Here is a 12,444-nt window from a genome sequence, read left to right on the forward strand (position 1 = left end):
TGGGAGATGAGTTAGTTGGCTACTGTAAAAAGGAGAGAAATGAGGGCAGCTTGAGTGGTAACAGTGAAAGTAGTAATAACTGAAGGCTCGTGAACCCCAGGAGATCTGTGGATAGGCTCAGGGGTGTCCTTGAACCCCCTGAAATTTTATATAAATATTTGTGTGTAAGTGCATTTTTGGAGGGAGGGCTTCTACTGGAGTCTCAAAGCAGTTCTATGATCCAAATCAAGAAGGACCTTGGCAGCAAATATGCAGGATACCTCCTGGCTCTTCTAAGTCCCATGATTAAGTCCTTCCCTCAGACCTTGATCCTAAATCTTCCAGGGTACCGATCCTGTTTGAGAGTCAGAGCTTCTGCCACCCCCTTTAGGACTGTAGCATCCCTGACATCCGGTTTTCACTCATCAGGATTGTTAAGAAGAAAAAAAAAAATCACAGGGAAATGGGTAGATTCTGTTCTTTTTTTACGCTACACACTGGAAGCTTGGAAGCCACAGGCAGTAATAGTGAAAAGCCTTCACACCTGCCTAGAGATGGTGTGAGGCACTCATGAGGCTAGTTTGCACTTGTTGGATTTCTTTTTAATAAGCTCTGGTCTATGAATCACATAAATTTCAGCACTGAGAGCTGATTTTACGGTTTGGTTTGCTTAATAGTCACACAATTAAAATAAGTTGTAAAAAACGGTGGTGCTGTCTGCCAGGATAAATATTTAAAAGGAAACAGCTGTAGGAAGATGTAATAATTCATATCAGCCCATGGCTCTTCATTCTCAATAAAGGTTATGGAGGTTGGTTTTTTTATTTTTTGGCTGCGCTGTGCGGCATGGGGGATCTTAGTTTCCCGACCAGAGATCAGACCCATGCCCCCTGCAGTGGAAGGGTGGAGTCTTAACCAGTGAACCACTATGGAAGTCCCTGGAGGTTGGTTCTTAACCAGAGGGTTTTTTTTTTGCCTCTCCTTTGAACATCTTTGTGCTGCAGCTGCCAGGTTGAAGTAGGACAGCTGAGAGGAGTCAGGTACGCCTTTGGGAGTAGTTAATCCATGGCACAGAGATGGGGCTTCTGGGGCAGGGTTGAGGTCACAGATACAGAGTGAGGGTGACTCTAAGTTACTACCATCCTCCTTGAACTTTTGGTTGGGTTTTCTAGTGTGAAGTCCTGGTGGTCATGTTTTTTAGGAGGTAAGTTAATAATTTTCAAAGGGAAAATTAATTTTACCAAGAGAGCCTATTTGGGGAGCAAACTTAAGTTTTGTGTCCTTAAACTTAAGTTTTGTGCCCTCCACGGGACTGATGACCGCTGGTTTTCCAGCTCTGGTGTGCAGCAGAGGTTGAAGACTGGGTTGAACGCTCCTCTGTTGTTCCTCATGCCATTTCCTTTATACCAGGAGAGCCCCAAGCCCTCTTCTCTCCTTTTCTGGGAGATTCTCCTTCCTACTGAAGCCTTCTGACCAACAGCCCACTATAGTTTCCCTCTCCTGCCTTCAGCTCCTGTCTCGGTCTTGGTGATTGTAAAGGAAAAAACTCTACTGTTTCCATTTACATTATACACAATACTCTCTGAATGTTACGTAACTCTGACACCAGACATATGGGTTTTCCAAACACCAAGCAATTCTGTGACACCAGCTGGGTGTCCTGCCATTTAATTCAATTCTGATGCTATCTACCTGGAGCTAGTGTCAGACCCCATCGGTTAAGTGCTCAGTCCAATGAGACTGCCCCCTCCCACCACTTTGGATGCCAGTCACAAATCCAGGTTGTTATCTGTGCTTCTGACTGACTGTAGATCGAATTTCCCACCACCCCATCCTCAGGTTTCAATTAATTTGCTAGAGCAGCTGATAGAACTCAGGAAAACAATTTACTTACTGGATTCCTGGTTTACCATGAAAGAATATAACTCAGGAACAGACAGAAGAGATGCATAGGGCAAGGTATGTGGGAAGGGGTGCAGAGCTTCCATGTTCTCTGGGCACATCACCCTCCAAGCACCTCCCTGTGTTCCCCAGCCTGGAAGCTCTCTAATGCCATCCTTTTTTGTTTGTTTGTTTTCGGTTTTTTTTGGTACGCGGGCCTCTCACCGCTGCGGCCTCTCCCGTTGCGGAGCACAGGCCCCCGACGCGCAGGCCCAGTGGCCACGGCTCACGGGCCCAGCCGCTCCGCGGCACACGGGATCTTCCCGGACCGGGGCACGAACCCGTGTTCCCTGCATCGGCAGGCGGACTCTCAACCACTGCACCACCAGGGAAGCCCCCCCTCTTTGGTTTTGATAGAGGCTTCATCACATAGGCATGATCGATTAAATCATGGTCCATTGGTGATTGAACTCAGTCTCCAGTTCCCTCCCCTCCCTGGAGGTCTGGGGGTGAGACTGAAAGTTCTAACCCTCTAATCAGTGGTTGGTTCCCCGTGTAAACAGCACCCATTCTTAGCGGCTTTCCGAAAATTACCTCATTAACATGAACTCAGGTGTGGTTGAAAGGGGCTTGTTTTGAATAACAAATGACGCCATTATCACTCTTCTCTTTCTAATCACTTAGTAAATTCCAAGGGTTTTAGGAGCTCTGTGCCAGAAACGGGGACAAAGGCCAAAATATATATTTCTTATTATAAATCACAATATCACAGTGATAGAGGTGAGAGGGTTCTTAGGGAATACCCAGACAACACAATACCCAGAGAAGGCTGGAGGAGTAAACTGACTAGGTAGATACCACATAGCTAGTGAGTGGGAGAAATCTGACCCTAGACTTTTGATCAAGGTCCTACCCAATTCTTCTTTTTTTTTAAATTTTTATTGGAGTTTAGTTGATTTAAAATGTTGTGTTAGTTTCTGCTGTATAGCAAAGTGAACGAGTCATACATATATTATACATATATCCACTCTTTTTTAGATTCTTTTCCCATATAGGCCATTACAGAATATTGAGTAGAGTTCCGTGTGCTATACAGTAGGTCCTTATTAGTTATCTATGTTATATATATAGTAGTGTGTATATGTCAATCCCAATCTCCCAATTTATCCCTCCCCTCGCCCCCATTGGTAACCATAAATTATGTTTTTTAATTGGAGTATAATTTTTTTAAAATGTTGTGTTTAGTTTCTGCTGTAGAACAGAGAATCAGCTATATGTATACATATATCCCCTCCCTGTTGATCCTCCCTCCCCTCTCCCATCCCACCCACTCTAGGTCATCACAGAGCACTGAGCCGATCTCCCTGTGCCATATACAGCATCTTCCCACTAGCTACCTATTTTACACATGGTAATGTATATATGTCAATGCTACTCTCATCAATTTGTCCCGCCCTCCCCTTCCCCCGTGTCCACAGGTCTGTTTCTCTATGTCTACTCTCTTTTCCTGCCCTGCAAATAGGTTCATCTGTACCATTTTTCTAGATGCCATATATATGCATTAATATATATTTATTTTTCTTTCGGACTTACTTCACTCTGTATGACAGACTCTAGGTTCATTCACATCATTACAAATGCATGTTTGTTTTTTACATCTGTCATTTGTACCATTTATTTATTTTTATTTATTTTTTAAAAATCCACATTTATTTATTTATTTTTGGCTGTGTTGGGTCTTCGTTTCTGTGCGAGGGCTTTCTCTAGTTGTGGCAAGTGGGGGCCACTCTTCATCGCGGTGCACGGGCCTTTCACTATTGCAGCCTTTCTTGTTGCGGAGCACAGGCTCCAAACGCGCAGGCTTAGTAGTGGCTCATGGGCCTAGTTGCTCCGTGGCATGATCTTCCCGGACCCCACGGGCTCGAACCCGTGTCCCCTGCATTAGCAGGCAGATTCTCAACCATTGTGCCACCAGGGAAGCCCCCCATTTATTTATTTTTAAAATTTATTAATTCATTTATTTTTGGCTGCGTTGTGTCTTCGCTGCTGTGTGCGGGCTTTCTCTAGTTGTGGCGAGTGGGGGCTACTCTTCGTTGCAGTGCGCGGGCTTCTCATTGCAGTGGCTTCTCTTGTTGCGGAGCACGGGCTCTAGGCGTGCGGGCTTCAGTAGTTGTGGCACGTGGGCTCAGTAGTTGTGGTGCACGGGCTTAGTTGTCTGCAGCATGTGGGATCTTCCTGGACCAGGGCTTGAACCCGTGTCCCCTGCATTGGCAGGCAGATTCTTAACCACTGCGCCACCAGGGAAGTCCCATGTACATTTTATTTTAGATTCCACAATAACTGCCGGATTTCTTATACTGTTTACAATAAAACCAGATTGCAGTTTTCTTGAAGGTAAGGGCCATGTCTTCATTCATTTATTCAACTAATCCTTTCAGTAGTCCCAGAAAATAGAAACTGTTATTCCCCCTGTTTTGTAGTTGGGGAAAGTAAGGGTGAAGTAACTTAATCCAAGGTCACTTGGTTAAAAAGTGGTGGACCACTGGGAATGGTGTATCTGTTGTTTCCCAGTTGGAATATCTGGGAACTGAAGTCATCCTTCTTGCTCTGACCAGAGACCACTAAGGAGTAAAATTTATTGCTGGTGAAATGGGGTTAAGGCAGGGCGGTGTGGAGAGAATGTGATAACAAACTTCAAAATATTTGGTTTCCCAGCCCAGCCAAAGTCTTTGAACAGCACCAAGTTCCCTTAACCTCGACGGTAAACTTCCCTAATCTCAATTCTTGCTATTTTCGGGGATCCTCTCCCATTTCCCATATTTCATTATTAAATAGAGAACATTGGACTGGGAATCAAGTTACACCTACTCTTACTTCAGCAATTAACTTGCTGAGTGACCTTGGACAAATCATTTTACATCTAAAATGGAGGTGACAATAGTTGGACGGTGTTGAGACTTGAAGAAAACTGATCTGAAGGTTGGTGAGTAAATAATACTCTCACTATGCAAATATAAGGCAATGTTAAATAATAATGATGCAGGGTAATAGTAGGGACTTTGTGGGAAAGTTCCTTCACTTCTGAGCATCAGTTTCACATCTGTAAAATGAAGATAGTATATACCGTACAGGGTTGTTGGAAGGATTAGAGATGGGTATGTCAAGCCCTAGCAAAATGCCAGACACATGGTAGGAATCCAGTGAATGGTAACTACTATTAATAACCTGACAACCTGGTTTGATACTCTCTTATAACCACATTTGGCAGGACAACAAGCAAACAATACTTACACACAATGAAAACAATAACCACCACCACTAACCACCCAACCAGCATGGTCCTCTGAACTCCCCTAAAGGTGACTGCTGGCTCCCCAGTGTGTTTGAAGCCCCCCAAATGCTGTAGCAAAATGGAGGTGGAGCCAGGTGGAACTCCATTCCTCCTCTGAGACTGGGAGTGCTTTCAACGAAGGATGATGGCTGAGTGCAAAGACTCACTCAGAAATAGCTTTGACTGCCAAGGGACAGGAGTGAGCCAAATGAGACGGTGATGGCAGAGAAAGGGGGCTGAGAGCTGAGAGCAGCTGGGAAGCAATGTGTACTTGCTGACTCTTTGATCTTACTCTGCTATTGAATCACTTTATTCCTCCTTTTCTCCACTTGAGAGGCCTCTAGGCAATCAGGGCTCCCCATCAGCTCCCACTGACATATGGACATCCCTCTTGCTTGCTTGGTGCCAGGAAGAATTCGTATTAGCTGCTAAATGCGGAAGTGGCCCATTACACTATAGAGGCTATTGTGTATACCTCCTTGCGCTGCTACTCTCAGTAGAGATAAGGGCTTCATGTGCCAGAGAAGAGAGACACAAGGCAGATTTCTTATCCCTTCCTTTAAGCTGCTGAACCGACTTCTGTTTTGGTTCCAATTTCCATGAGTCAGTTTGTCTTTTGATAACTTTGCCAAGGAACTTGCTGCCTTGTGGGTATTATTCATTCAGTAGATATTTATCGAGCCCTATATGTGTCTGGCATTATTTTTTTTGATCAGGATCCAGTCCAGGATTATGCTTTTTTTTTTTTTTTAAGTATTTATTTGGTTGCGCCAGGTCTTAGTTGCGGCTCACAGGCTCCTTAGTTGTGGCATGCAAACTCTTAATTGTGGCATCCACGTGGGATCTAGTTCCCCTGACCAGGATTGAACCCAGGCCCCCTGCATTGGGAGCGTGGAGTCTTATCCACTGCACCACCAGGGAAGTCCCCCCTGGCATTATTTTAGGTTGTGAACAAGACAGACGAGCTCCCTGCCCTTGTGGAGTTTACATTCTGATGTGGAGACACAAAATTTATGTACCAATAAACAAGCTAACTTAAGATAGTGGTTAAGTTTACTGAATTCATAGGAAAAATGTGATATAATGACAGGAGGTGGGGGGATGGCTGTTTATGTCATCTGAGAAAGGGACATTAGGGCTGAGAACTGAATGATGAGACGACTAGCATGCTATTTGAGGTCAGGTCCCAAGCAGAGGGAACTGCAAGGCACAGGTCCTGAAATGGCATGCTTGAGGAATAGGAGGCTAGCCGGTGAGACCTGGGACATAGAGAATAAAAGGGGAGAGTGTAGCACATGACGTTAGAAAGTAGTTCACAAAGTGGGGTCCCCTGGATCACATTTAGCTCACATGGTGTTTCTGAGATTTCACTAAAAACATAAATGACCCTGACTTGCAATTTCTCTTGAAAATTAAAAAAACTTGGCCAGGCCAGGTCACTATTCCTGAATGATAACATATGATTTCAACATACAGCAGTTATGCTCACCTGTCCCCTCCCATCCTCCTTTAATGGGGCTCATGGTCAGCAGTTCATAAATAGTAGATATTTGAATAAGTAACCACAGAGCATCATGTAGGCTTGATAGGGCCTGGATTCTTTTTTTCCCTAAGTGTGATGGAAGCATATAATGAAGGGTTTTAAGTGACAGAGTGACCTGATATACATTTTTAAAAGATTACTGTGATTACTTCGTGGCTGGGATGGGGACAGGCAACAATTAATGCAGGAGATGTTGGTGGTTAGGACCAGTAGAGACAGAAAGAAGTAGACAGATTCTGGGCATATTTTAGAGGTAGAGTTGCCAGGACTTAACTAATGCATTGGATTTGGATAAGAAAAGGGAATGAAGGATGCCTCCCGGGAGAAAGGTTAAGGCTGGGGATATAAATCAGGAGTTATCAGTATATGGGTGATATTAATTTTATTAAAAAAATTTTATTGGAGTATAGTTTTTAAAATATTTATTTATTATTATTTATGCTGCACTGGGTCTTAGTTGCGGCACATGGGATCTTCGTTGAGGCATGCAGACTCCTAGCTGCGGCCTGCATGCAGGATCTAGTTCGTTGACCAGGGATCGAACTCAGGCCCCCTGCATGGGGAGTGTGAAGTCTTATCCGCTAGATCACCAGGGAAGTCCCTTATTGGAGTACAGTTGATTCACAATGTTGTGTTAGTTTCTGCTGTACAGCAAAGTGAATCAGTTATACATATACAACTATCCACTCTTTTTTAGATTCTTTTCCCATATAGGTCATTGCAGAGTATTGAGTAGAGTTCCCTGTGCTATACAGTTAGATAACTTATTAGTTATCTAATTTATAGATAGTAGTGTGTCTTTGTCAATCCCAATCTCCCAATTTATCCCTTCCCCCCCCCCGCTCCCCCCCATAAACATGTTTGTTTTCTACATCTGTGGCTCTATTTGTTTTGTAAATAAGTTCATTTGTATTATTTTTTAAGATTCCACATATAAGCGATATCATGATATTTGTCTTTCTATCTGACTTACTTCACTTAGTATGATAATCTCTAGGTCCATTCATTTGCTGCAGTATGGGTGATATTTAAACCCATGGGAATGAATGAGGTCGCTGAGGGAGGAAATGCAGATAGAAAATAGAACACAGGGTTACAGGAATTTTTTTTCCTGTTCAAATTTAAAGCATCTAAATTCCTGGTATCGTACAGGCTACTAGACTCTCAGTATTAAAAAGCAACCTAAGCGGGGACTTCCCTGGTGGTGCAGAGGTTAAGAATCTGCCTGCCAATGCAGGGGACACGGGTTCGAGCCCTGGTCTGGGAAGATCCCACATGCTGCGGAGCAACCAAGCCCATACTCCACAACTACTGAGCCTGTGCTCTAGAGCCTGCGAGCCACAACTACTAAACCCGCTCACCGAGAGCCCATGCTCCGCAACAAGAGAAGCCACAGCAGTGAGAAGCCCGTGTGCAGCAACGAAGACCCAACACAGCAAAAAAAAAAAAAAAAAAAGACAACAAACCAACCTAAGGTCATCTATCTAGCCATAATTCCTACCCACATATGTATTGACTCAAATCCCCTAACACAACATCCAGCCAAGTAGCTAGCCAATGGGTGCATCATTAATAGAAAACATACTATTTCCATTAAGACCTTCCATTCATTAGAAGTGGTTTTTCCTCATATCAAACTTTTAGGTAGGTGAGTATATACCTATATCTGTATCTCCAAAAAGGAACAGTGTTGAGAGTGAAACGGGACACCATTCATAATTAAACCAAGACAACTGGGACTATCCTGGGCAAATCGTGCAAGTAAAAGTAACAATACTTTGGCCATCTCTGTCTCCAGATAGTCAACTGAATGACTTTTAAAATCTTTAAAAAGTGAGACGCTACTTGTCTCATGGCAAAATTATTTGGAGTTAAAAGAAATCTCAAAAAAAAAAAGAAAAATCATCTGCTCTAATTCCCTCATTCTAAAGATGGAATTAAGGGGCATTAAATTATTAGCCTAAGATCACGCTAGCAAGTTAGTAGTAGCATGGAGCAGAGTTAGACCAGATTCCACTAGCAGAAACTTTTATTGCTTTATTTATAAACTTCAGTTTATAAACCCCTTTCACATGCATGTATTATTAGACTCTCACTACACCCTGTGGGGTATCATCATCATTTTATAGTAGAGTAAACTTAAGTTTCAGAGAGGCGGCTTGCCCAAGATCACTAGACATTAAAAAGTAGAGTAGGGGGAACTATATTAAATATCCTGTGATAAACCATAATGGAAAATAATATGAAAAAGTATATAACTGAATCACTTTGCTGTACAGCAGAAATTAACACAATATTGTAAATCAACTATACTTCGTTAAAAAAAAAAAGTAGAGTGGGAACTTGAACCTGTCTTTTCTCGTGCCAATTCCCTTGTTCTTTCCATTACTCCATACTAATCTAGTGAGTGTTACATTAAAAGTGTTAGGTCTAAGTTATACTCTTTTCCCTGCAATTTTAATTCCATAGCATCTTATTTTGTTCCCTGGTGTGTAAAAAGTAGTCATTACTTCCATCATTAAATGAGATCTATGTGAAAGCATTTTGTAAACTGTAAGGCACTGGACAAATGAACATCTGAAGGCTAGTTATGAGATCAGCATTTTTTTTTTTTTCCTCCAAGTTAGGGGAACTGTATTTGGGTGAGAGGTAGTATTTACATAATTACTTTTTGTAGTATTTACAATAATTCTAACACATAGGCATACCTCATGCCTTTGTAGTATTTACAATAATTCTAACACATAGGCATACCTCATTTTATTGCACTTCATAGTGCTACATTTGTTTTTACAAACTGAAGGTTTGTGGCAACTCTGCGTTGAGCTACTCTATTGGTGCCATTTTTCCAACAGCATTTGCTCACTTCGTGTCTCTGTCACATTTTGATAATTCTCACAATATTTCAAACTTTTCCCCCTATTATCATATTTGTTATGGTCATCTATGATCAGTGATCTTTGATGTTACTACTATGATCACTGAAGGCTCAGATGATGGTAAGCATTTTCTATACAAGAATTTTTAAATTATGTACTTTTTTCAAGACATAATGCTATTACACACTTAATAGACTAAAATATAGTGTAAACGTAAGTTTTCTATGCACTGGGAAACCAAAGAATTTGTGTGGCTTGCTTTATTGCAATATTCACTTTATTGTGGTGGTCTGGAATGGAACCTGCAATATCTTTGAGGTATGCCTGTAAATGTTGGCTGAATTGTGGGGGGGGGGGTTCTCTAAAAACAGAACAAGTGACAGGAAGAAATCCCTGGGACCAATTCTTACAATTTGGAAACACTGGTGGTACTCGCAGTCTAATGCTGAAACCTATTTCCCACAGCTCTAAGAGGTACAAAGGAGCTCTCTAAGGCATGGAGGAACAAGAAGGATTCAACAGCCTGTGTAGTTATCTACTTCAATCTCAGATACAACAAGGATTCACTTGATTTTGATCAGGGACCCATCACTCATGCTCTGGGATACAGAGCATTGGGAGATTTTGAGAGCTTTTGGGTCCTCCTAAAAACCCACTGGGGGTTTATATGCCTGGCATTCCTTAAGCTCATCCTTTAACTGTGTTACAGTAAAGGACTCAACAACCTCAAGGATACTCAACTCTTAGTGAAAGTTCTGACTCCTTAGAGCATGGCATTCAAGGCCCTCCACAACGGTTCGTAACCTACCTTTTCAGTGATAACTCCCACTGTTGTCAGGAGTAAACACTCTGCTCCAGTTAAACTGGGCTGCTCACTACCTCCTGATCATGTATTTTTCCACTTGGATACCTTTCTCTTTATTTTTTTGACTGTGTCGTGCAGCATGTGGGATTTTAGTTCCTCGACCAGGGATCGAACCCATGCCCCCTGCATTGGGAGCGTTGAGTCTTAACCACTGGACCACGAGGGAAGTTCCAATACCTCTCTCTTTAAACCTGAGATGTCCTTTTTGGTAGCCGTTAGTCACGTATGGCTAGTGAGTACTTGAAATACGGCTAGTCCAAATTGAGATGTATTAGATACAACCAGATTTCAAAATACATTTCTACAGGAACCCCCAAAATGTAAAATATTTCATTAATAATACTTAAATATTGATTACATATTGAAATTTAATGGAATATTTTGGATATATTGGATTAAATAAAATAAAACTAATTTCATTCTTTTTACTTTTTCATGTGGCTACTAGAAAATTTAATATACGCATGTGGCTTGAATTATATTTTTAATATTCAGTGCTCCTCTAGATCATTAGCCTAGCCTCTTAGGCCCATGTAGAAGTTGGCACACCATTCAAGACCCCCCTTGTACTTTCTCACATCCTGAAATAATAAGATGATAAACTTATTATTATCAAACTGAATTTGCTATCACAGATCCACTGGACAGCTCAGAAAAGCAAAGCCTTTCTGCCAAAGGCCACAGGACAATTAATATGCTCCATAAGTGTTAGGTAACTTCTTTTAGGCACCCACACTAGAAAAACCCAACACCCCTGAATTCCATCTATATATCTCCTGTTTTTCTTCACTTCTAGTCAATGTTAGCCCTTCCTGTGAAATTCTTTCAATACTATTACTTTTCTCTCAATACATACCTAATTACAGTCTTAGTTGCCTTGCTTTTAAAATCTAGTTTCCAAGTATTCTCCCAGCTTCCTACCCCCTACCCATGTTCATTCCGTTCTATATACTGCAACTGAAATAATCTTCCATAATATTTCTTGCAGATATGACTCTCTGCTCAAAAACTTCCATTTTGCCCACATTGCCTACAGGAAGAATTCTTTTGTTTAACACTCAAGGCTTTTTTATACCTTATCCCCGGGCTTAAAACCTGGGCTTTAGGGAAACTAGGTTGAGCTTATGTAAAACACTTAGAACTCTGCCTGGCTTATAAGAAAGTCTTAGGTATTATTATTACTACTCACTTTTATTTGAATGTGCTGTATGCATTTCTATCCCCGGAACACTGCTAATTCCTTTTTCCTATTTGAATACCTCTATCTCCAGAGGGAGAAGGACTGATTTAAACTATTGATGATCAGCACAGGCTAACTGTTACCGCTAGAGAAACAACTTATACCTCCTTCCTACAACTGATAGACCCTGTTAACTCTGACCCCTAATTTATAATATGTAACAATAAAATTTAAGATTAGATGGGATATAAATAAAAGGTAGCATTTCTTTTATGCAGTAGACAGTAAACTTACGGAATGTGTCATTTAAAGAAAAAACAAAGCCTGGAAAATTATAAATAGGTTCTGGATTTAGGGCAGTGGTGCTCCAACTTTGGCCTTGCTAGAATAACCTGGGAAGCTTTCTTTTTTTGGCCGTGCCTCGCGGCTTGCGGGAATCTTAGTTCGACCAGGTGTAGAACCCGCGCCACCTGCAGTGGAAGCGCGGAGTCCCAACCACTGGACCACCAGGGCATTCCCAAAGAATAACCTGGGAAGCCATCAAAACTAATACAGGTGTCTGAGCCTCACTCCAGATTTACTGAATCTCTCCAATGGTAGGGCACAAGCACATGAATTTTTTTAAAAGCTTCCTAGATGATCCACATACACTTTTGAAAAATCTTTGTATGAGATCTTCCTGTGCACCTACCTCCGAGAATCACTGGTTTGATCAAGAGAAACTTTGGATTAAGGAGGTTGGTCATACTTGGCATATATTTTTCACCATACTCTCCTGGAACACGG

This window comes from Phocoena sinus, chromosome 20 (assembly GCF_008692025.1).
Source record: "Phocoena sinus isolate mPhoSin1 chromosome 20, mPhoSin1.pri, whole genome shotgun sequence".
NCBI lineage: Eukaryota > Metazoa > Chordata > Mammalia > Artiodactyla > Phocoenidae > Phocoena > Phocoena sinus.